This window comes from Dreissena polymorpha, chromosome 9 (assembly GCF_020536995.1).
Source record: "Dreissena polymorpha isolate Duluth1 chromosome 9, UMN_Dpol_1.0, whole genome shotgun sequence".
Lineage (NCBI taxonomy): Eukaryota > Metazoa > Mollusca > Bivalvia > Myida > Dreissenidae > Dreissena > Dreissena polymorpha.
This window is the reverse complement of record NC_068363.1, coordinates 100,904,419-100,932,243: the sequence shown is the minus strand read 5'-3', so window position 1 is coordinate 100,932,243 and position 27,825 is coordinate 100,904,419. Positions and strand designations below refer to the sequence as shown.

The 27,825-nt window shown below is 36.5% G+C and overlaps 1 protein-coding gene across 1 annotated transcript in view; it reads left to right on the top strand.

The window, feature by feature from the left end:
- Positions 1–7,601: 7,601 nt before the first annotated feature.
- The window catches only part of LOC127843969 (b(0,+)-type amino acid transporter 1-like), a 74,816-nt gene continuing 54,592 nt past the window's right edge, over positions 7,602–27,825 (top strand). The window contains exon 1 of the mRNA XM_052373894.1: positions 7,602–7,772. The gene's annotated coding sequence lies outside the window, so the exon portion shown is untranslated. The remainder of the gene's footprint in view (positions 7,773–27,825) is intronic.

The following is a 27,825-nucleotide window of genomic DNA, read 5'->3' as shown; positions in this document are numbered from 1 at the left end:
AGATTCGTTCATACGACACACGGACACTAACTCCGATCCTAATAAAGACAGTTCCGCTCGGCTTAGAGGACTGTAAAGTCATGTTAAATATCGAAAATAATATATATATATTTTTATAAACAACTGGTAGCAAGATGAGTTACAGATAATTGATCAGTTACCACATTTTAACTAACTCTTTTGACCTGTTAACTCTTTTAAGCTCAATTCAACACTGAACAATGAGCATAAGATCACTTTAAGTTACTTTCGTTATAAACATTAAATAGTAATTTTACAAGAATTTAAATAACTATCCTTGCAATAATAAAACAATTATTATACTATAATTTTCACGAGAATATAAGTAACTATCGTTGCAAAAATTAAACAGTAACTGTACTAGAATTTAAGAAACTATAATTGCATGAATTTGACTTTAATTTTACAAGAATTTAAATAACTATCATGGTGAAAAATAAAAAGTGATTTGACTAGAATGTAAGTTACTGTTATTGCAAGAAATTAACAGTAATTGTACAGGAATTTAATCAACTGTCATTGCAAAAATTAAACAGAATTTTTTTTAAGTAATTTAAGTTAATATCATCACATTTATTTATCTAGAATTAAATTAACAATCATTGTAAGATCTGTTTTCTTTGACAATCGCTTTTAACGAAGTAAGAATAAAAAGCATGTATGTTTTAGTTGGTCATTGAAACATAAAGATAGACTTTATTTTTTTCTTTGAAAAAGGCACATACGAAACGCGATGTTTCACGGAAAATCAGACGAGGTCGATGAAAGAAGTGTAACTCTACGCTAATTGACCATATTGGATTTTCTCCCTTGCTATGAAACTTCTTTATAGAGTGCATGCAATAGGGGTATTCTACTACGACCCGATTCCCAACGATTTGTCTCGATTTCCAATATTTTGAGGTCGGGGACATTCGTAGCTCAATCGGCGAAGGTTCTTACTCATTAATAGCTAGTCGTTGGCCGGTCGTAAGTGATTCCTGCAACTCGTGCGCTCCCGAAAAATCGTGACCAGATTTTAAACGTATTTAGAATTTGGCCAGGATCTCTAAGATTGAATTTAATCGCAGTTGACTCGTAACAGCGTCGTAGTGCGTTATTGGGCGGCATAGTGGAATCGTAGGAATTCGTGACTCAATCGGGAAATCGGTGATCACGTGACCTGTATACGAATTAGCTACGACTTTGTCAAAACTCTCACGAGTTCACCCCGAGTGAGTTGAGAGCCCGCTAAGATTCTCGCGATTTAGATCAAGACTCTAACGAGTTCACTTCGAGTGAGTTGCGAGCCCGCTAAGATTCTCGCGATTTAGATCAATATCAATAGATATTGGCGCCTAATTCATGGGTGCGTTCGGTGAGGTCCTAGCTTAGTCGTGACCGATCTGCATCGTTCGTAGTACAGTCGCAGTAGATTCTTTTACATCGTAGTGAAGGCGCGACCCTATTCGCAAGACTTCAACCGAACCCCACGATTCGTCATAACTCAATCGTACCAGTGTCATAACTGAATCATAGACTGCCACGAGTCTTCCCGATTTAATAAATGTAATACTTCGTAGCGAATCATGAGCTTGTTTTCGTAGTCAGGCTGTCAAGTGGTCATACTTTTTCCTACTTTTTCCTACTATTTCCTACTTTTTCATCAGGATCCTACTTTTTCCTATTTTTTTACCAAATCTTCCTACTATTCCTACTTTTTCATTTTCAATGGAGAATTATTTTTTTTCAAGAGTTTATTTAGTAAACTTGCAGGACGAATGAATCTATGGCATGACTGTATCCCTGTTAATGTGCATTCATCTAGATGAGACCTGATGAGACCTGACAACCCATGCTGACTGTCTGCTAGCACCTCTTCAGGAAGCATAAATATTTATTTCTTATGTAACTTTTGAAATTATTAACAAGTTTTTTTAAGTAACAATAGTGCCTTGTTCACTTCCTTAGCATTTGTAGACTGCAGACTTCACTACCTTACACAGTTCCCAGTGATGCAAGAGCTGAGGGAACCCATTGTTTATTCCAGTTTTATTTTGTTTCCATTGACAACAATTTGACCAAACCTTATGCATGTTTACATGATATTGCTGTTTGGAATGTAGAGATATAGAGATACATGTATTGTATGAGTGGTTATGTAATATGGAATTTATTACACAAGTTATTTGAAAAAGATAAAATGATGCTTTGCCGAGTTTTCATCATTTACAAATATAATGTAATAAATTCTGTATTACATGACAACGGATATGATGTTCTATTGATATCATAGGTACATCATGTTTAGTAATTAAAGATAAATGCACAGAGCCTAAATGCCCTGATACATGTTTATGCTCCCGGCAGGGTGGCATATAGCAGTTGTACTGTCAGTTCGTTTGTCTGTCTGTCTGTCTGTCTGTCTGTGTGTTTGTCCGAAAACTTTAATATGGGCCATAACTTTTGCAATATTGAAGATAGCAACTTGATATTTGGCATGCATGTGTATCTCATGAAGCTGCACATTTTGAGTGGTGAAAGGTCAAGGTCATCCTTCAAGGTCAAAAGTCAAATATATATAGCTTCAAAAAGTCAAAAAATACAATCCAAGGGAAGTAATAAGCTTTAAGAGGGAGATAATTTCTGAACCTGCCAAATGATATATTGAAATTTTATTTCAAAGCGGCGCAATAGTGGGCATTGTGTTTCTGACAAACACAATTCTTGTCTAATGATGCCATAGCTAGTGAGGTAACTTTAAGGTGTTACAGCGTAGTATTAAAATTATTAAACGGCATTATTACACTCCCGCGAAGTCATCAATAATGTAAAAACCATTATTTGAAACTGGAATAAACAATATAGTGCAACTGTTTCATTGCCCAATCAATGATGTCATAAAAGATGTCAGGTGATAAGGTCTATCTCCAGTTGCATAATCTGCTCCGCAATGACCAGTCATTTTGAATGTAACTTAAGTCATTATAACTGCACCCTATTGTCAATTTAAAGGTTTCACGATGTAGCTGTAGCAGAGCATTGACACTGCTTTATATATTAGTATTCATATTGTACAACAAGTTAGTGTATCACTAAATAAATTTGGTCTTCTGCCTAAGGATATTACATGCACAATATATTACCATTTGTATATCGATACACAGAAGACCTCTAACCACTTATTTGATGATACACCAAAATGAACAGCATCTAATTATACTTCTTAATCAGGGTAGCTTTGCTTGAAACTTAATTATCATAGATACACTATAAGTGCTAAAATGCCTAGTGGGAAAACAAAGTTTTACCCTTCATGGATGGAGAAGTTGGACAACAGTGGAAAAACACTTGGATCATGGTGCAAGAGAGATACCGGCAATGAGTTTGCAAGATATTGTACTGTCTGCATGAAGTCTATCTCCTGTTGTAATTCTGGTGCTTATCAACTGATAAGTCAGGCAGATGGACAAAAACACAAGGAAAACATGAAATACATGCATGATAATTCACAAAAGCGTTTGTTTGGAAGTGCTCCAAAGCCAAGCAGCTCTCAGGGTGGTGGGGATAAATCTTTCTGTATGCAAGTACATCCATCACACAAGGAACAGATACAAAAGGCTGAAATCATCTGGGCCCTTAAGGTAGCTTCAAGTGGGTATCCATACAGAACATGTGATGGCACTCCTGCTCTGTTTCCAGCTATGTTTCCTGGACATGTGGCTAAAAAACTAGTATTATGTATTCCTACTTTTGAGGGAAAAGTTCCTACTTTTTCCTACTTTTTTCCTTCTTTTCTTGCAAAAGTAGTTCCTATTTTTTCCTACTTTTTGAAAAAAGGTCACTTGACAGCCTGCGTAGTGGAACAGGGCAATATTCGAGTGTGCTAGAAACATTTCTTCTCTCTAGCTCATTTTAATCTGATCATCACGAAATGTGATGATCGTCCGTACGTCTAACGTTGTCATTCATCTCACGATACAAATAACTAACCTGTAGGACGTGAAAGACATTGAGAGCTATGCAAGAAATTTCGGGTTCAATCCGCTCAAATTTGAATCGGCGACAATGCGCTATGAATATTAAGTTGATTATTAACAATAACTCGTGCTAGAATTAAATTGCAGAGAAGTTAGCGGTTCTGAGCATAGGCGCTCGATGGCAATGTTTTAGCTCTCTCTCTCTCTCTCTCTCTCTCTCTCTCTCTCTCTCTCTCTCTCTCTCTTCTCTCTCTCTCTCTCTCCTCTCTCTCTGTCTCTTCTGTTCTTCTGTCTCCTGTGCTGCTGTCTCTTCTCTCTTCTGTCTCTCTCTCTCTGTGTCTCTCTCTCTCTCTCTCTCTCTCTCTCTCTCTCCTCTCCTCTCCCTCTCTCCTCTCTCCTCTCTCTCTCTCTCCTGTCTGTCTCTCTCTCATCTCTCATCTCTCTCTGTCCTCGTCTCTCCTCTCTGTCTCTGTCTCTTCTCTCTCTCTCACTCACACTCTCTCACTCACACTATCTGTCTCTCTCTCGGTCTCCTCTCATCGTCGCTCTCTCTGTCTCTCCCCCTCTCTCTCTCTCTCTGTCTCTCTGTCTCTCTCTCTGTCCTCTCTGTCTCTCTCTCTGTCTCTCGTCTCTGTCTATGTATATCTTGTGTATGTATGTATGTCTGTCTGTATGTATGTATGTCTGTCTGTATGTATGTCTGTATGTCTGTCTGTCTGTAGTATGTCTGTATGTATTGTATGTATGTCGTCTGTATGTATGTCTGTCTGTATGTCTGTCTGTATGTCTGTCTGTCTGTCTGTCTGTCTGTCTGTATGTATGTCTGTCTGTATGTCTGTCTGTATGTCTGTCGTCTGTCTGTCTGTATGTATGTCTGTATGTCTGTATGTCTGTGTATGTCTGTCTGTTGTCTGTCTGTATGTCTGTCTGTCTGTCTGTATGTCTGTCTGTCTGTATGTCTGTCTGTATGTCTGTCTGTCTGTCTGTCTGTCTGTAGGTATGTATGTATGTATGTCTGTATGTCTGTATGTCTGTGTATGTCTGTCTGTCTGTATATATCTCTATCTATCTCTCTTATATCTTGTCTCTATCCGTCGGTATGTCTCCTCAACAAAAACTCGATGTCTCACTTCTGTATGTTTTAGAGATCTACTATACGTATCTATTCATCTATCTTTTTATAAATCTCTTTTTATATATCTCTCATCTCTATACTCTATCTCTGATATCTATGTCTATTGATATATGGTATGATCGTATGCTAGTTATCTGTCTTCTCTCTATCTATATTATCTCTAAATCTCTCTATATCTCTTACTCTCTCTCTCTATCTGCGCTCTATAGCGATCGGCTATGATCTGTCTCTCTCTCTCTCCCTCCTCCCTCCCTCCCCTCCCTCCCTCCCTCCCCGCCCTCCCTCCTCCCTCCAACCATCCATCCCTCCATCCATCCATTCATCCATATATATATATATATATACACGTTGTTGTCAATATCTCTGTACATACCGTAGTCTAACTATCTTTTTTTGTCGGAACGATTTTATTTATTTAGTATGAGTACGCATTGCAATAAACAACGGGTAAATAAAGCTTAAATAAAAATAAAATAAATAAATAAATAAAATAATGCCATCGAGCGCCTATGCTTCTGAGCATAGCCATTTAGTTTAAACATATTTATTTAAGCTCGATTGCATCGAAAGTCTAAGGCTTATATAAACGCTCTCGAGTCCGTTTCCTGGGTCTAGAACCAGTACTTGGTGTCTATAGGCGGACACCATATCCATTACACCACGGCGAACTATGAGCATAGCCATTTAATATCCACAGTACACTTAATCCATGGTCTTTGGGGAGAAAGTCACTGCGGTGAGTTTTACCGGAATGGTAACAAAGTTGGTAGGATCTATCAACACATAAATTTGGAGATATATGGTAAATGTTGTAAATTAACGTAATTTATAAGCAATTCGATTGTCAACCACGTTTTTATATCAATATTTAATATACAGCGTTTGTACATCATAATTGCTGACACCTTTATTTTCTTTTCATCAATTTCTGTCACTTTCGGTACAAACATACGCATTGTGTACGACCAGTACGACCTCTCGCGGAAGAGGTATGGCGGCAAAATATGAAATTTCGCTATTCAACCATCGATATTCCTTTGAAATATATCGGATGCGTTTGGTACTATTTTAAATGTATTTTAAACATTTAGCAGATTGAATGCACCTTAATGCACCGATCACAATCCATTAAATTCAAAATCCATTTATTTATTTTTATTGCAAATTTTCCAAACAATTGCTCAATTTAAAATGATTAACTTTCGGGTTTTCCAAGTACTTTGTTCGGGATGCATTGATTGAACGCATGTGCATATAAAGAACCCAACAGATCACATAGGGCGAAAGGGCGTTCCAACCATTATAAACAATGTTCAGGTATGGCTTTACACTTATTTATGTGCAATGCTAAATGTTATCCCTCTTCTATGATAGTCATACAACTTTATTGTTAACCCAAATGATTTATGAAACAACTTCATTTTAATTAAAACAGTTTTTCATTAGCAAAATATGAAACGTATCATTAGCATCATATCAAATAACATAGAAAAAGTGTACACAAACAGGGCCCTCAATCCATTTTAGGGGAAGCGGGTCGCTACCCATAGCAGGGGGAATTTTCGCGGCGTTTCCCTTAATTGGGGAATTTTTAACTTACTCTCTAATTATTACATTTGTACATGTTTGCACTATATTCATTGCTTATTTCATAATAAAGTATGTTTGACAAGATTAAATTAAAATAGAATTGAGATATAAAAATCATGAGACATCTATCTATAAATTTTTTTTTTTTTTTTTTTTTTTTTTATAGGGGGAATTTTTCCCCCAAAAAGGGGAAAAAAGTATACTTTTCAGGGGGGGGGGGGGAATGCGGCCGAATTTCGGCCGTGGATTTGACAGATTGAGGGCCCTGACAAATATTTCTTATTTTATAAGTTTAATATTACGTCTTGAAAACATGTGATGCAAGTTTTATGTTAACAGGCTGTGTGTGATGCCAGGCAGCTGCAAATTAAATAACCAGTTTGAATGCCAGTTGGCCAGGGCAGATGCATGATGCCAGGATTCGGTAAAACTGCGCATTAAATAATCAGTTCGGGAATGGTAGGTTTTCTGACGTTTCACAAATACAAGTGAATACAATTTATAGTAACAATATAGGCAATGGTTATATGTGCATCCATTTATTAAAATAACAGTCAACACTAAGTCTTGCTGTCTGATAAACAAGTGGAAATAATTTAAACCGTAACATAATGTTAATCTATTAATACATTTAAATATCCATTTAAGATTGAGTGCAATCCAATACTAGTAAATGAACTTGATATTTAAATATTTAAAGGTCAACACTGTGGATTATTGATCGACATCAGAGGGTATGGCTGCTCAAGGCAACTCATGACGCTATACCTAAGACCAGCAAATGACACTCAGGAGCGCTTTAATCATTTCCTGTGCAGAACACGGGCTATCATCGAGCAAACATTTGAAATGTTAAAGAACAGGTTTGGCATACTGATGAAAATACGACATTATCCACCAAGAGCTGTTAAAATCATATGTATATGCACTGTGCTACACAACATTGCAATCATTTACAATGAACTGAATGATATTCCAGGAGAAAATCATATCTTGCCTGTTTACAACAATACAGGCAATGATGATGATAACATGGATGGGAGGGCAATGAGGGATTACATAACCAGGTATTTTTTGAAGGATAATTCTGAACAACATATTGAGAATAATTATGTGAACTTGTAAAAAACATATGCATGTAATCTGCATATTAGAAAAAGTGATTTTGCAATAAATAAAGTTAATTGTATTTTTAACCTTTGTTAAATCATGCATTTACTCAGGGCCCTCAATCCATTTTAGGGGAAGCAGGTCGCTACCCTCATGAGGGGGAATTTTCGCTGCGTTTTGCTTTTGAGGGGATTTTTTTTCTTACTCTCTCATTATTACATTTGTACATGTTTGCACTATATTCATTTCATTTTTTATCATTTAGAATGTTTAACACGATTAAATTGAAACAGAATTGAGATATAATAATCATGAGACACATCTTATTTAAAAAAAAAGGGGGGGAAAAAGTATACTTTTCAGGTGGGGGACTGTGGCCGTAATTCGGCTGCAGATTTGATAGATTGAGGGCGCTATTTACACATCTTCATCATTGAGGAATATAAAAATGCACACAAGCATACCATTTTTTTTTCAAATAATTTATAATAAAACAAATATGTATGCATCTGTCTATTATATTAATAAGTTTTCAAACTTCAATAGGTAGAACTCCTGCACCATTATATCAGGATATCAGGAAGGGACTGCTTTTTGTTAGTGACCAAAGCCTTATTTTTGAATGAGTTAATGTCCTTTATTTTAAATAACACATCTAAGTATCTGTTCAGAACATTTAGTTTTTTTATTTCCTATGTGATTTTAATTGAACAATATTCGGGGCTCGACATAGATGGTAGTCGGACTGTCTGGAACAACTAAATTGTTAGTCTGGACTAGTAAATAAAGAATTTGCTAGTCCGACGGGACAAGTGGTTGTTATAATTTAATTGCTTAGAAAAAATGCCTTTAAATTTGTTATTTCTGTGGAGTAACAGCAAAACTTTTTCAATTATATTTTGTTTACATTTAAACAACAAAGCACGAGATATTCTGATAGTTCCATGTGATACTACACCGTGCTGTTTGCAAGGGAAGCAACCCTTAACATTTTTCTTTGCCAAGATAACCAGAGTATTCTCCCTTGTAAAGAATTGCATTTTACGACACTGGTACACACCGATCTTACAGACAATTGACCAGTCGCCAAATGCGAGATCGCTCCGCCCACTAAGTTGTGTTTTCATAAAATGCTTTATCCATTACTCCGACAGTCTTTGTTTGTCGGACCATGTGGCCGCAATAAACGAAATCTGATTGATTATTTCGTGAGTTTGATTGACAGCTGGCGACTGGTCAATTAACGTAGTGACGTCATCTCTATGTATAGAATGATTTTAGGACATTTCCATTTGAGGTTTGTTTTCATTAGTACAATGTCGTCTGCTTAAAAATGTCTAATCTGCTTTCCTTTGGTTTTTCGTCTTCAAAATCACAAGAAACCTCAAAACAATACCTAAAGGTCGCCAAGAAACAAAATGTATTACGAAAAGAAGCGAAAACGCGATTTTTTGCAAAAGTGGCTGGAAGAATTTGAATGGCTTCAGTACCATGAATTCATCGGAACAATGTACTGAATGCATGCAAATTGTATGCGAAAGGTTCTTCGTCATTTGCTTGTAGAACAAACGTCTTCCGACTTGACTCATTAAAAAGTCACAAATGCTAACATGTATTTTGAAAGATTTAAGTCTTTATGATTTGAGAATTTTGTATTTTTTCATTATTTTGCAAAGTACTGATCAGAATAAGATATAATGGTCAGGACAAGTTGCTTTTTAGGTCAGGACAAGTGAAATTTTGGTCTACTTGTCTGACCGGACAAGTGGCTTCAAAAGTTAATGTCGAGCCCAGCATTAGTTCACTTATGATCAACTTGTTTGTTTGCTATGGTATAATGACATTACCTTGCAGTTTCTCTCTTTTTTATTGAAAATGGAATGACAATTTTTTTGCAGTACTCTTTTACAACCATAAACCGGTACCTTTGACAGGGAATACCCTGTCTATGACATTGCTTTTAATGCATGATGCATTGAATTCCATTCCAAACAGTCTGATGACTTAGAAGTGTCACTAAAAGCTGGTGGCCTCACTTTCATTATGTTATACTAATATATTAACATTTAATTATTCAAAAGTGTTAAACATACAACTATTGTTGTAGTTTGTATTCACTTAAGACCCCCTATGGTATGATTGTTGTAGTTTTTACCTAACACTCCCTCCACACACACCCTGGTGTGAAAAATGCTCATTATAAGAAATGGGTTGTAACTATATTATGCATAATAAAGAAACATTTTCAGGTCAATTTGACATAATCTCTAGTCCCCCCTTACATGTTATTTCAAGTTCCAAAATTACAGAGATCATTTTATGTATGAACAATCCCAAAAGGACCTCAATGATAGGTAAAAGTTTAAAGCCCCCAAAATGGACAAATTTTCCTGAAAAGTAGTTTTTAAAGTGAAGACACTTTCGGTCAATAACAGCACAGTATTGTATAAACATGTTTTAATCCTCTTAAAACAATACATTGTTAACCCTGTGACCATGTGGTTTGATTTGTATTAAAATGTTACTGCTCTTGCTGAGATATTGTTTTTGATATGATTAATTTTTAATCGTCTTTAATCTGATTAAGTTTCTCTTGAGATTATTTCCAAACCCTTGAATGGAATGTTCAGTGCAATGTGAGCAAGCCTCTCTGTCGAAGGTTTTTGAACCTCAACGAACACCAAGTTTAACAAGATTTGAAATAACACTTAATGTGTACAAAGTTATTAAAATCTAATGGCTTTAATGATATCATATATAAAATGTTTGAAATAAGTTAATTTTCTGTAAACCAAATATTTAGCTGAAATGTATGTTGCTATTTGTTAAAACATATACAAGAAGAGTCTAAGTTTTTGTCTCTGTTTTTCAGATATATATATTCTGTATATTTTAAGAGTCTATCTGTATTTTGACAAAAAATACACCTCTGTTGATTCATACCTTCAACATATTTTATGATATGACTTAATGCTCAACCACTGTCAAATCTGAGTTCTACATGTGTTGATTCTAGGTTCTGCCTATGCTGACCTTTGGTTCCGCCTCTGTTGACTCAAGGTTCCACCCCTGTTGACTCAAGGTTACACCCCTGTTGACTCTAGGTTCCACCCCTGTTGACTCTAGGCTCCACCCCTGTTGACTCTAGGTTCAACCTCTGTTGCCTGTAGGTACCAACTCTGTTGTCTCTAGGTTCAACCTCTGTTGACTCTAGGTTCAACCTTTGTTGCCTGTAGGTACCAACTCTGTTGACTCAATGTTCCACCCCTGTTGACTAGGCTCCACCCCTGTTGACTCTAGGCCCCACCCCTGTTGACTCAAGGTTCCACCTCTGTTGACTCTAGGTTCAACATCTGTTGCCTGTAGGTTCCACCTCTGTTGACTCAAGGCTCCTCCTCTGTTGTCCTCTGTTTTTAATCACAGGATTTTGCCCTATGTTTCATGTTGGGCTCATTAAAAACCTATATAATGACTTCTTGAGCAAGAGATTAATCAGCGTCTAGAAGCCTTATACATAATTGCAAGGTTCAGATTTTTTTAATGAATGTCAATTACTGTGTACTTATTAAACTTAAATAACAGGAAAAGGTTATGTATTGTTGCCAGTTGTTTTGCTATCAAAATAGCCCTATAGAAGTTAGGACTAACTTATCTCGGGAATCGATTTGCTTAATTAGTGTTGAGTTTATATGATGTTCACAAGGGGATTGCCTTGTGATTAAATGAATTTTAAACATGTCTAATTTAGTGATAAATTTGCTGTGATATTTTCATTACTGTTCCTTTATTTGGAAACTAGTTTGAATCCTGATTTACATAACTTGCCTTCAATGCTAATATTCAAGATTTAGCCTTTGATATGGCAATATTTGACAATTAAAGCTGCTTGAGTTTAGCTACAATCAAAAGTTGATCCAAATTGTTTGCTATTCTGATAGTTTTCTTTGAAAAAAACCCGAAGAAAATGCTAATTTTAGAACTTCAGCAGACGACAATTTAGCAGACGACAAATTTCCCAGCATGTAAAGGGTTAAACAATCAGCGCAGACTGAAAAGTAACAAGTTTCATTTTGTTTAAACTAGAAACTTGAAATCTCTGAAAACTTATCAGTGTTTCAGGTACTTCTATCCTGCAGAGCAAAAGGTGTGGTCATTTGGGATTAACACTAGCCTTGCCCTTTCAGACAGAAGGGTGGTCAAATCTCTTGTTTAAAAACTGCCAGTTTTTGAAAAAGCCACTAGCAACTTAAGCAATTATTATCCTACTAATATAAAAATATAATTTTCAAGAAACAAAACAGTTGTAATTAAATTTTGAGCCTCACCGTCCACTTAGTAGTTTGTCAGTGTTTTTTTTAGTTCAAATTTGGATCCGGTAGGATTCGCAATTTAAATAACTATATATTTTTCCCAAATAGGGCCTAAAAAATCCCAAATGAAGGTTTTAAATTATTTTTTTTTTAAATAAGTATAAAAATGTCATTCATCTCCAAATCGATCTCTATAAGTTGAACCTTAAAAAATATAACATTGAATTGATTGTTAATTATTATCAATTTTAAAGTATTTGTTAGGTTAGCTTAAACTCAACCAAATTAATTTCCCAATTTTAGTACAAAAGATGCCATATTATCCTATCCAAAGAGCCCCGGCCCAATTCCCAAAACGGTGAAAAAACACACTGTGTTGTGTTTGGTCACAAAATACTTTTCAATGGAATTTTCCTCGATCTCAGATATGTGTAGAGCTAGTGTCAGTCATGTTCTTTTGTTGGCGGTTAACTACATTATAACAATCATTACAGCAAACTGTTTAAATAAATTATGCGGTCCTCACTACTTAACATCAAAGTGTTTTGTCTTATTTATTTTTCACAAATTTGAATGAAGATTGTACATGGCAGTTTACATTTTGGAAAGGGGGTTAAATGCATGTGCGTTAAGTGTCGTCTCAGATTAGCCTGTGTAGTCAGCAAAGGCTAATCAGGGACAACATTTTCGACTTTTATGATATTATTTGTTTTTAAAGAAAGTTTCTTCTTAGCAAAAATTTAGTTAAGCCAGAAAGTGTCATCCCTGATAAGCCTGTGCAATCTGGGACGGCACTTTACACACATGCATTAAGCCCCTTTTCACAGAGTGTGGCTCATTTTTATGCCCGCCTTCGAAGAAGAGGAGGTATATTGTTTTGCTGGATGTCGATCTGTTGGTAGACTAGTTCTATAACTTGTGTACACGGATTGGCAAATTGGCTTGATACTCCCATGTGGATTGGCCTTTGCCAGTGAAAGACCCCTATTGAAATTGGGGTCACTAGGTCAAAAGTCAAGGTCACTGTCACACAAAGGTTAAAATTGTTTTCAATCAATAACTTGTTAACGTAGGGAACGATTGGCTTGATAGTTCAATTGTGCATTACTGTTTGACAGTAGGAGGCCTCTTTTGAAATTGGGGCCACTGGGTCAAAGGTCCAAGTCACTGTCACTCTTAGTGTGAAAATCGTTTCTGATCAATAGCTTGTCAAGTGATTCACCGTTTGGCTTGATATTTCCAATGAGCATTGGCGTTGGACAGTAGATGAAAGCTATTGAAATTGGGGTAACAAGGTAAAAGGTCAAGGTCACTGACACAATAAGTGTGAAAATCGTTTCGGATCAATAAATAGTCAACAAATTGACTGATTGGCTTGATACTTCACATGTGCATTGGCCTTGGACAGAAGAAGACACCTTATGAAATTGGGGTCACTAGTTGGTATTTGAGTCTACCAACAATACTTACAAATGAAGTGTAAAATTAATTCCGGTTCATTGAATTTTGGCTAAGTTTTAGGCCTTGATTTCTCTAAAATAGATGCTGTGAGACTTCAAGGCTCAGTAGGGGACATTGTGTTTCACAAGCACAGCTCTTGTTAATCTGGTGTTCATTAAAAGGTCTATATTGAGTTTGTATCATTTGCATACCAAATAAGCCACAGGATTTGAAACAGCTTTCACATGTGTGTTAAATTATACCCCCCTGTTAAGTACACTTTGCATCGTTCACATTCAAACTTGAAGGCTTGTTTGATTGTTCCTCATGGTATGATAGCGTGCATGTGCAATTTGTACTATGTCGCATTAACATAATGACCCTTTTATATTTCAATTTCGTCTGAAGAATATATCAAAAACAAAAAAACTGAATGAGGTGTTTACTTGAAACTTATAATGTGGTTAGATCTCATTGATTTGGGAAGTTCAGTGCACAGGTACCGTAAAGCTTGCTAATATTTTGTGTGTAATTGCCTTTATTCTCTCACTTGAGCATGTCTTGAAAATTATAACGGGTCTCAATTTCCAACAAAATACATAGGTAATCCTCATTTAGGGGAAGTGCAGAACAACTATAACTACTGCTTTCATTCTTTGAATGGCAATGATCTTCACTATAATAGGTATGAAGATTAAACATATGTAGAAAGCTTGCATTTTTGGGAAACCCGTTCTTAAAACTCATCTGCATATGCTGACAAAATGGCATGCAGGGGGGCTGGGTAGGCTTCAGTCACACAAGAGGACAATTCTAGTTCAGATTACCTAGTGTTAAAAGCTATTATTATCCCCACGCTCCGAATTGGAGTGAGGGGATTATGTAGTTATCTCTGCCGTCTGTCCATCCCTCTGTCCTGGCCACGATCTCCTCCTTCACTATAAGCACTAGAACCTTGAAACTTACACACGTGGTAGCTATGAGCATATGTGCGACACTGCACTATTTAGAATTTTGATCTGAACCCTGGGTCAAAAGCTGCGGCGTGGGGATATGCGTAGTTTTGAATTGCAAAAGCATGCTAATGCCGAAGTAATAATCTTCCATCTGTCTGGCAGATGGTTTTTGATTATTTCCTATTTAAGTAATCTTGATTTATAAACATGATGTAATATGCTTTTAGTTGCATACCAATGCTTAAATAAAACTGAAAAACTAACAAAAAATCAACAACCTTTAAGTACATTTTTTGCAAGATTAATTGCAGATTGTGTATTGCATGAAATTCTTCATCTGATAACCAAATTATTGTTTATAGTCATATAAACTTTCTTTATTTAAGAATTGTGATAATGTAAGTATTAAAATACGATTCATCATTAATCTCTTTACAGCGGCTTTGCTTCTTTTTTGAAGTGAATTCGGTTTCAATCTTGCACAGGACTAAAAAACTCACAAGAACATGTTTTTCAAGGACCTGACATTCAGTTGCACACACTTGTTCTTTAAATCAGTGGGTTTAGAAGTTTTCTAAGAAAAGTTTTGATCCCAGCAGAAGATTAAGTGCATAATTGCTTATGGACTGTGTTATTTATATCCCTGTAATTCAGTTAGCTGATGCAACAAAAAATTGAAAAGTTGGCATTCAGTTTCTGAAGGACTATAAAAGGTCATGTAAATAAAATTGCACGAGGTTTCATCATCAAGTTTGTTATCATGGCTGGTGATCAGTAAACAGGAAGAAAACAGCTTTAAGTTATGCAGTCAATGAATAGTGTTTTTTTGTCTTATTATGTTTATATGTCTACCTTTTATGTTTGCAACAATTTAGAGTAGAGTTTCATATTGTGGGTAATCCTGTTCTTGCTTGTTATACAAAAATATAAACTCATAAATGTACACAAGATTGGCCTATGGTTTCAAATGAGGAAGATTCTTATGCTGTAGTCTACCTTCCATTACACTTTATTTTTCAAATGAGCCTTGTACTGAGAAAACTGGGCTTAATGCATGTGCGTAAAGTGTCGTCACAGATTAGCCTGTGCAGTCCGCACAGGCTAATCAGGGATGACACTTTCAGCCTAAACTTGATTTTTGGTAAAGAGTGACTCCCTTGAAACTAAAAATACCATAAAAGCGGAAAGTGTCGTACCTGATTAGCCTGTGTGGACTGCACAGGCTAATCTGGGACAACACTTTGCGCACATGCATTAAGCCTAGTTTTCTCAGAATGCGGCTCAAATGTTATCTAATGTAAGCTCTAAGTACCTATCAGCATACATCCAAAAAAGGCTGATGATGCGTTATTAACGCCTTACTGTATATTTTTATGCTTCTGATGGCTGTTAAGAATGTTATTCAGTAATATGTATGTAAAGTGTGAAAAAATCTCTATAGATGCAGCTTAAAAGCCATGGTCATGAATTATTTTTTGTTACACCTATCCAAGATCAAGATCTGTCAATCATCTGAGACAAAGATTCCAGATATCCAAATTCTTGTCTGTCATTGTCAGTTGTTGGTTTTTAGATGGTCACTTAGCGACCGTCTAAGGTGGTTAGTCTAAAATTCAGGTCAATACGCCTTAGCTACTAGGAGCCCAATACCCGCTTACTACGCGTATCTGCGCGAGAAAGAGTTGTATAATTTATGAAAGAGGTTTGAGTTCTCCAATTATATTCATTCACAAATGGAAACATGATATTAATATCGTGTTAAATGCAATAGTTTCGAACGGTGCTTTTATAGAAAAGAATCAATAAACAATGATCGTATTGTACGTGTCGCGGAGGAGATTGTTTATGAATGAATAAAATAGTCCACTTTCTGCAGCGTCTTCATGACGTACCGTACATCTTCGCTTATAAGACGGTTTGACTATAAGACGAGACCCCAACTTTAGGTCCCAGATCGGCTGTATTTTGCTTGGCCTCGCTAATAAGACGGGGCAATTTTTTAAGGACGAAAATCGGAAAAATTTCAAGAGTCAAAATTTTTGGTCGGCCATTTTGTAAGTAAGTACAATACACCAAGTAAGCTCGTTATCGGATTCGTTCCCTGATTTACGTCGACTTATTGTTATATCTCTGATAGTATGATTGCGTTCTGTAAGTTTGCAACCAATCAAATTACTAAAAAATTAATGTATGCATCATATTGACCTATCAAATACAAGGTAAGTCACTTTATGTTAATTAGTGTTGGATGATAATGCCATCTGCGTCAATTTAACACCTAATTAACGGCTAAATAAACACAAGTATTGTCTGTTAGTTAGTTGTTGGCTATTTACAGCACGAAGCCATGTGTAAGCCAGTAAGGGGTCAGTACTATCTGTACGATGTATCAATAAAACTGCGATTTAACGGCTAGATAACGGGTACACATGTTGATAGTCATTCGGCAATAAACAAACTGTCATCTTTGACAATAGCGTGTGCACAACATGGGAGTTTTACGGGAATTTGACAAGTGATTTTTGCTACAATTATTACGGTGGTGTTATTATTGTGGTATACTGGTAATTAGATGCCCTGTTTTCTATAAACACTGAAACAAATAGGTGCTTTATTTTTGAAAAATAACAGGTACAGATTTTGAAGAATGATGTTCGGTTACCCTGCATTCCCTGAAAATGGAACAAAATATGCAAAACACTAGTCATAAAAATGAAAGTGATACATATAAATAAATAAACGTATATTTTGGATTTTACAACAAACGCTTCCAAACTACCGGTAATGAAATTAATGACATAAGCGACCTAACGCTTATTCTTCACCGCCACAGTAAACACGATCCGCAGTACATTGCTGCAAATAGAAAAAAATAATAGAACACACTGATAACAGTTTTTACTTATTTATACACATATGTTTAAAGAAATCTATATTTTTAATTTGTATTCGATAATTAACTCGCGAGTATTCTAAACAGATAGATAAAAACATAATGATATAAGCGGCGTATCTGCTGTCAAAATGAAAGTAGTTTCTTATCGTCACCAGAAATACGGTTATCACGTCGCAAAAATCGGTAAAAAAAAATCAGTTTTTTCTGAGGACGCTCTTATAAGACGACCCCCCCACTTTATCCCTTAAAATTTCTGGAAAAAAACCCGTCTTATAAGCGAAGACGTACGGTAGTATTTTTGCTCAGTCCATTCATAATATGAGGCTATTAATAGATGCGCCTGTCGGTAAACAAAGGAAAGTCCACGGGCGATAACAACGCACTAGGTTACGCTCTCACATACACCTCAATGACGTAGTACAGGTTGTAAATTGAGGCTATTAATAGATTCGGGAAAAAGTTAACGCTTATTTATATTCTCAATTTATAAAACTTTGAACATAAGTTCAACAATAACTTCAGCGATACGATAGACAAAAACAAAAAAATGTTTCATAATCGCTAAACCCGAATATAACAAACAATTTATAATAATAATACGAATGACCTGTTTGGTAACCTCGTTCATGCTACTACAGAGGGTATTTATGGAAAACGTTCTTTGGTTCTCAACAGGTAGCGGCGATCTTTTGTATTAACGGGTGCTAGCAAGGCAATAGTAGAAGGTTAGTAGAAGGGTTAGCTTGTTTATATTCACAGTTCTCAATACATAGACAGTTGGATATGAGTTCATCAATTACTACAGGCATACTATAGGCAACCTTGAAAATGCTTTATAATCACTAAAACCGAAAACAACTAAATATATTATATTAAATATATTTATAACAATAAATATCTTTTAAAAATGTAGTTGGCGTAAACGCTGACTTTGAAATAAAGTTTGCAATTTACTTTTCTAAATAAATAAATACAATTAAACAAAAGTTAAACTATTGTGTTGTGTTTTTCACTTGTAAGTTGCATATTTACCGCATGAAATGTGTGTTAGCATTGTCAAACCACACATTAGTGTGAGAAGATAAAAAATATACTACAGGAGAGCACTTCATATGTGTCCTCATATGCCTTGTTATGAGTATCTTTCTTCACTATCGAAATATATCGTATGTTGATATTTGAATTAATCGCAGTTTTCTTTCGACACATTTAAATCACACGTCAATAGCGCTGTCATGCGAAAATGGGTCTTATGCGTTTCGGCAAGAGTTTGTTAAACCCAACATGGGCTTTGGCGCAGTCAGGCCATAGGCAATGCTGTTCGCTATAAAATCACTCAATATGTTATGTTTCTCCTTACCAGAAGGAGAGATAGCTGAGTGGGCTATTTATATGATGGGCGAATATGGAATAAGACCCATTTTCGCATGACGAGGGTCTTTACAAATCTTATTGCGAATTGAAAATGCCACATTTAAGAGCAATGCTTTTTGATACAAAATTGAATTCAAAATAGCAAACTTGTTAATAATGGCAGCCTATCCACTAGTGTTTTTTCAGGCCGTTTTAGCGTGGCGAATCGCCATGTTCTTTTTTTGTAGCGCCACGCTGCCCCTTTCAAAGCCATTTAGCGCCACGCTGCCCTTTCCAAAGGCCGCCGCCCGGCCCTTTCATGAGCACCAGCTGTTTTCTGTCCATATTGATTACATCTTAATTGCCCCTTGACCAAATTTCTAAGCCGACTAGTATCAGATTATGGCCTCTGAGGCAGCGCGTTTGTGAATTAGTCATGCGTGAATAACCCCATGTCAGTATCAATCGATATGTTATACCACTAATCGGTCGGTAATGTGAATTCCTCCACGATAAAAGCGTGGACAGTTACTTCGGAGACTTTTGATGAAAAGCTCGATGTTATCCTCGTTGCATTTCATACATAATTCAGTTATATCAAAACATATATTTTTACCCATAATTACATTTAAAACACAGACAAATTAATTATCCCCGCCAGAGGCGGAGGGATATTGTTTTGGCGTTGTCTGTCCGTCCATCCGTCCGTGCGTCCGGCCGGCACTTTTGTGTCCGGAGCCATATCTTGGAAGTGCTTTGGTGGATTTCATTGAAACTTCGTATGAGTATACATATGCATAAGAGGATGATGCACGCCAAATGGCATTGTACACCATCTGTTAAAAACAGAGTTATGGCCCTTTGTATCTTGAAAAAATGCTTTTTACTATAGGCACTTTTGTGTCCGGAGCCATATCTTGGAAGTGCTTTGGCGGATTTCATTGAAACTTGGTATGAGTATATATATGCATAAGTGGATGATGCACGCCAAATGGCATTGTACACCATCTGTTAAAAACAAAGTTATGGCCCTTTGTATCTTGTAAAAATGCTTTTTACTATAGGCACTTTTGTGTCCGGAGCCATATCTTGGAAGTGCTTTGGTGGATTTCATTGAAACTTAGTATGAGTATATATATGCATAAGAGGATGATGCAAGCCAAATGGCATTGTATACCTTCTGTTAAAAACAGAGTTATGGCCCTTTGTATCTTGAAAAAATGCTTTTTACTATAGGCACTTTTGTGTCCGGAGCCATATCTTGGAAGTGCTTTGGCGGATTTCATTGAAACTTGGTATGAGTTTATATCCCCCGCCAGAGGCGGAGGGATATTGTTTTGGCGTTGTCCGTCTGGCTGTCCGTCCGGCTGTACGTCCGTCACTTTTGTGTCCGGAGCCATATCTTGGAAGTGCTTTGGCGTATTTCATTGAAACTTTGTATGAGTATATATTAAGGGTATCACGTTTAAACGTTTTAATGGTCGCGTTTCGTGTTTTGGTAAAAAACGTTTACAAAAACTGTAATCGTTTAAACGACAGTCAATATAAATATAAATCAGTTTAGTTCATTACGTTACGACGTTGCAAAGCTTGTTAACAGCTGCTGAAAAAGACTCGTATTAAAAACTATTTGTATCACGTGCACCACATGCCCCTTATTCACAATACTGTAAACATAACAATTCCCCATGTACGGACTAGACGTCTTGAATATTTAACGCGCGTCATCACGAAATTCCCGCCTTTTGTTGCATGAGCATGACCCGAATTGTCTTGACCATTCGACGCGCGTCGGTACGAAGTGCACGAGGAAATTTTTCCGACGTTTCTTCATCGGCATTCATTTCAAGAGATATGGCGAACAATCTCAGTACAGGAATATTTTGAAATAAATTGAAGTATGCATCTTTTGATGTACATTGTGTTAAGTAAAACATTGACAATTTTAAAACCGGTTTACTCTTATTTAAGGAATGTTGGTTCGATATTAATTCGTCTTTGTTACAAAATATTACGGCATGTAAGTAGACAAAGTGTGACCCAATGGTTCGACAACGACGAGAACAGTTGGTTTTAATATGACGTCATTGCGCGAATGGGATATGCACTAAATATAACTTCCGGAAATAATTGCTACTTCCTGTTTGGAGATGCGATGGCACTGATGATTTTAAAACGGACATAGGGATACCTTTTAAACTGTAACGTTTCGTTTGTTTAATTTCGTTTAAACGTTTAGAAAAATTTGTAAACGTGATACCCTTAGTATATATATGCATAAGAGGATGATTCACGCCAAATGGCATTGTACACCATCTGTTAAAACCAGAGTTATGGTCCTTTGTATCTTGAAAAAATGCTTTTTACTATAGGCACTTTTGTGTCAGGAGCCAAATCTTGGAAGTGCTTTGGCGGATTTAATTGAAACTTGGTATGAGTACCGGTATATATCCCCGCCAGAGGCCAAAGGCGGAGGGATATTGTTTTGGCGTTGTCCGGCTCTCCGTCCGTCTGTCACTTTTGTGTCTGGAGCCATATCTTGGAAGTGCTTTGGCGGATTTCATTGAAACTTGGTATGAGTATATATATGGATAAGAGGATGATGCACCCATCCTCAAACAAAGCATATGTTGCGGGGGATATCAATTCTACGAATTTGCTTGTTATTTATCGATATCGTCTTTAAGATAATTAATTATTGAATTAATTACTGAGACATATACTAATTAAACAAAATGAGATTCGCGTATTAGGCGGACGTATTAGACGATTTTACATTGCTATGCGCACCTGTCGCTTACATCATTTGACAACATGGCGGACATACAGAATTAAATTGTGACTCGGCAAACATGGCAAATAACGTCGTTAACGATCGAAGTAACGATGAAGATTATACATTCAGAAGGAATAAATGAAATGTCTGTGATAATCAACGATGCATAAACATATTTTTGATAGCAACAACATACTTATTTGTAATCTACTCAGTGGGTGTATCACGATATTTCACGGAAACGAGTGCTTGCATATTGTTTGTGATCAGTTTACTCGAAATATTAAACATCTGCCAAGATTATCGTTAGAAATGGGATAAGACAAAAATGGTTTCATTTAAATGTTAGTGGATCTGTGTATAATCAGATTCATATGCATATATTGCTTTATTATCCCCACGTTTTTCGGAGAAAAAGTGGGGATATTGTGGTGATGTGCGTCTGTCCGTCCGCCCATCCGTCCTGGCCACCTGCTCCTCCTACACTATTAGCACTAGAACCTTGAAACTTACATACATGGTAGCTATGAGCATATGTGCGACGGTGACAGTGACGGAATTTTGATCTGACCCCTGGGTCAAAAGTTATGGGGGTTGGGGCGGGGCCGGTCAGAGATTTTCACTCATTTTTTATGTTATTTTACATTAACTTCTTCATTTCTTAACCGATTTACTTCAAAATGATACTGAGCCTCTCTTATGACAATACAGTCAATCTCAACTATGCATGGCCCCATTACCAACCCTGGGGCGCCCCGGCCACATAGGCCACGCCCACCCAAAATTGCCTTTCACTATAATTTCTTCATTTCTACACTATTTCACTTCAAATTGATACTGATCCTCTCTTATGACAATACGGTCAATCTCAGCTATGCATGGCCCCATTACCAACCCTAGGGCACCCCGCCCACATAGGCCACGCCCACCCCAAATTGCCTTTTACTATAATTTCTTCATTTTACACCGATTCACTTCAAATTGATACTGAACCTCTCTTATGACCATACAGTCAATCTAAGCTATGTATGGCCCCATTACCAACCCTGGGGCGCCCCGCCCACATAGGCCACGCCCACATAGGCCATGCCCACCTAAAATTGCATTTACTTTAATCTCTTCATTTCTACACCGATTCACGTCAAATTGATACTGAACCTCTCTTATGACAATACAGTTAATCTCAACAATGCATGGCCCCATTACCAACCCTGGGGCGCACCGCTCACATAGGCCACCCCCACCCAAAATTGCCTTTTGCTATAGTTTCTTCATTTCTACACCGATTCACTTCAAATTGATACTGAACCTCTTTTATGACAATACAGTCAATATCAACTATGCATGGTCACATTACCAACCCTGGGGCGCCCCGGCCACATAGGTCACGCCCACCCAAAATTGCCTTTTACTATAATTTCTTCATTTCTACACCGATTTACTTCAAATTGATACTGAACATCTCTTATGACAATACGGTCAATCTCAACTATGTATGACCCCATTACCAACCTTGGGGAGCCTTGCCCATAATAAGCCACACCCACCCAAAATTGCCTATATCCCCACGCTTTTTGAAAAGCGTGGGGATATTGTGGTTATCTCCGCCGTCCGTCCTGGCCACTATCTCCTCCTACACTATTAGCACTAGAACCTTGAAACTTACACACATGGTAGCTATGAGCATATGAGCGACCCTGCAATATTTGGAATTATGATCTGACCCCTGGGTAAAAAGTTATGGGGGTTGGGTTGGGGCCGGGTCAGAGATTTTTACTCATTTTTTAAGGTTATTTTACTATAATTTCTTCATTTCTACACCGATTGTCTTCAAATTGATACTGAACCTCTCTTATGACCATACGGTCAATTTCAACTGTGCATGGCCCCATTACCAACCCTTTGGTGCCCCGCCCACATAGGCCACGCCCACCCAAAATTGCCTTTTACTATAATTTCTTCATTTCTACACTGATTCACTTCAAATTGATACTGAACCTCTCTTATGACAATATGGTCAATCTCAGCTATGCATGGCCCCATTACCAACCCTGAGGCGCCCCGGCCACATAGGCCACGCCCACCCAAAATTGCCTTTTACTATAACTTTTTCATTTCTACATAGATTCACTTCAAATTGATACTGAACCTCTCTTATGACAATACGATTAATCTCAACTATGCATGGCCCCATTACCAACCCTGGGGCGCCCCGCTCACATATGCCACGCCCACCCAAAATTGCCTTTTACTATAATTTCCTTATTTCTACACCGATTCACTTCAAATTGATACTGAACCGCTCTTATTACAATACAGTCAATCTCAACTATGCATGGCCCCATTACCAACCCTGGGGCGCCCCGCCCACATAGGCCACGCCCACCCAAAATTGCCTTTTACTATAATTACTTCATTTCTACACCGATTCACTTCTTATTGATACTGAACTTCTCTTATGACAATACGGTCAATCTCAACTATGCATGGCCCCATTACCAAACCTGGGGCGCCCCTAGGTCAAACATGCGGCGTGGGGATACGCGTCGGCCTCGACATTTCTAGTTATGTTTGTCGTGCTGTACAGTGTATTGAAACAGCATTGAACTTAAATGTACATTGCAAGGTAAATATATTAATATAAATCAAAGTAGGTTTAATACATCAATTACTATATACCATTAAATGTGCTTGTTTATATTTTATGTTTTTCCACAACTGCCTCTGATGCGATTACATGTTTCTCCCTCATTCAGGTATTCACGGAACGTTTTTGCCCTTTTTGCCTAAACTGCGCGCTAAAATGCCCTTTTTGAAAGTGATGCACCATGCCCCTTTGCCCTCCTGGGAAAAACACTACTATCCACACATTAAGGAATGATTTCCAGACGTGCTAACCAAGTACGGCAAACATTGTGGTATGATAATTAAACGATTTTCTCTTATCGTGACACTATACTATTTCGCTAATGATAATTTTCTTATCTTGGAGGCGAAAGTGAAATTCTGTGAGATGGATTGTAACGCGTTATTGTAACAGGGCCACAATTTGTGTCGTTTGAGCATACAGAGAGTAGTCCGGAATTTCTTACACTGAACAGTGCTACATCCTTTGAATTGAGCACATACGCAGTGATGTAGCAAAAATTCAGAGGTTGTATCTCGAATCAGCTTATTAAATATTCGAAAATATTAATGCGTGTCTGTTGGAGTTATGTAGGTGTCACTAAGATGAAAACTGAGTAAAACAACTAAGCCTAAAAGCGCATTAGTGCTCTATACCTATGTTTATGTCAGCGTTGTTTACACCGTGTGAACTGCTCGGGTAACAAGTAAAGCATAGACAGCAATGTTTATATACTTTTATTTCTCCATATACAAATAACGAAGATTATTGTATATTTTGAATATGTATATGGTGTCAAAAATCAAAAGTTTTGTACACGGAACTTTCATTATGAATGTGTATTCTTGGGGAGATAGTTATTTGATATTAGAAAAAAATATTCCTTTAATATGATGGTGACTGCAAATTTTCTTTATATTAAGTTCTCATTACCATTTTCATCATACTTTCTATGCTTTCAGAACGTCCAAAAAGCATGTTGTTTTTATTTTGTCTAAGTTATTTCTATGAAATAATAAGGATGATAAAAAGTGCACACAAAACTCGACCCGTGCGCTATGACACACACTTTATAAAGTTGAATGGCGTGTGTTCATTTCAAACTTGCGATTGATTTTGAAAAATGAATTGGAGTGTTAAATTATGCAATAGCGAACATCTTCAGTGCCTTCAGCGCTTTGATTATCTTCTGTGTAGACCATTGAAAAAAAGAGGTTTAGATATAGTGCTAATCAATACGGTCTTCAATCCCACAATGGGGAAACTCAAATTTGGAGTAAATCGATCCCCCCTTTGCCTTCCATCTGTCTGTCCATAACATTTTTTTGTGCTTTCCATAACCTGTAGTCTTTCTCCATTTCCTATAACCCTTGAAGGATTTTTTTGAAATGTGGTACAATTTTTTAGGTCATTGAGACATAGTACAGAAGACATAGCATACATGCAGATTATTTTTTTTTACAATTAATACAATGATGAATTATGGTCCATGTCATGTTATCTCACTTTTATGTGCCTACATGAAAACCTTCCCTTTTTATGTCCCCCACCACTATAGTGGGGGACATATTGTTTTTGCCCTGTCTATTGGTTGGTTGGTTTAAGTGTTTGTTTGCTCCAACTTTAACATTTTGCCATAACTTGTGCAATATTGAAGATAGCAACTTCATATTTGGCATGCATGTGTATCTCATGGAGCTGCACATTTTGAGTGGTGAAAGGTCAAGGTCATCCTTCAAGGTCAAAGGTCTAATATATAGCTTCAAAGCGGTGCAGAAGGGGACATAGTGTTTCTGACAAACACATAACTTGTTGTATTTAAAAAAGAAAAAAAGGAAGAAAAGAAATAGGGGAAATATTTGTCACACACATTTAGACATGAATATAAACAGCAAACATATGCAATACATTGTAAAACAAAATTATATACAGCAAAGCAAATATAATTAAGTGGCAAAAAACTAAGAATTTTCTATTTTTTAATTTAACTGGTTATGTATAAAGGTCTTTTTTTTCAACATGTACTTAAACAATTAATGCCAAATATTGTTTTTTAAGATATGTCTTTTTGAAAACGTCATGTTTCTTTATAGCTGTTTTGATGTTCTTGTATAATAAACAGTTTTTAAACGCCATTGCTATAAATCTCGTGCAAATAGTTAATGGCAAAGATTTGATCCTTATCAAGACAATAAACTTGGCAAAATTGTAAAGCCTTTTATATAAGTGCTCAGATCATTGATTAGTGATTAGGTTTTTGATTTGTCTTTTTCCCCCTTTGTCCGCTTAGGTATTGCACCTCGTCAGCAAATTATCAAATTCAAGTTCACCAATAGTTTTTGAAAGACGTCATAAATTGGCTAGTGTTAAAGTGGTGAGGCTTACTGTAATGACTGTATTGAATTAGCTTGAAAGAAATTTATTTACATTTGACATTCAAACATGCTTTATGTAAAGTATATATGTAGTAAGAAGTCATTTGAAAAAAACAACACATTGTTAATTTTGAGGTCAATTTCACAGTGGAAATGTGCGCATATTATTCATAATTTTATTTTAAAAGTAGATTTTGGTGTCCATCTGGTAACTATCTGATCTTTAAGCCATTATTGATACGCACTTCACATCATCTTAAAATTGGAAAAAAATTGCCAATAAATTTTGAAGTCCCATCATTAATATTTAGAAATTATTTTATTAAAGGTCCCTTAACCTGCCTCTGAACAATGATAATGCCACCTTAATTAGTTCATCAACGGAAAAATACAGTGTGCAACAGCTAACAAATATTTCTATTTAGCTATTTCGATATTATCTGAGGTAGGCCCCACAGCGGAGATAAAAAATACTATAAAACTAATTGAACAGTTCAAACAAACACAGTCCACGCTTTGTATATTACCAATAATGTCTTCTTAATACAATCAGTTTCTGAGCCAGTGTTTGTCATGAATTGTGTTAGTGATTACCTTCGACTTATGCCACTTATAGTTTCAACTTTCACTCTGATGGATGACAATCAAAGTTCATAGAAGGTTTCTATCATTTTGTTAGCTGTTACAATTACTGCTGGCCTGTCCACAACAATCTGTAACACAACAATTTTTATTATCCAACCAATCTCGGCAGTACCATCAGCCCATTAAATGAAGTCACAATAGTTTTTAAGGATCAATAATAACAATAGTTTATCAATATAGCACCCATTACTTTCAGACAATTTTTTTTTTATAGCAATACTCACAAACAAACTTAAGTGATCTGCCATAGACTTCTATTTTTTCTATTTGTACTTTTCACATCTCTGACACCTTTCTCTTAAGGCATCTGGCACAAAATGCATCAATTTACCTGTGTGGTAAACTCCAGAGAGCCAGCATCTAAAATTAACCATACCATAGCATTTCTCTAATCAAAGCGCTGAAGGCACTGAACTTGTTCGCTGTTGTGTAATCTTAGACGCAACTCAGTTTTCAAAATTATGTTATAGCTTTTTATATCGCAAGTTTGAAATGACCACAACCCATCCAAATTTATAAAGAGTGTGTCTTAAAACACAGGTCGAGATGTGTTTTTGTTTCGGCGTAGCTGTTTAACGTCACTTTTGACCTTAGATGACCTTCAATCATGAAAGGTCCGAAATGAATAAACCT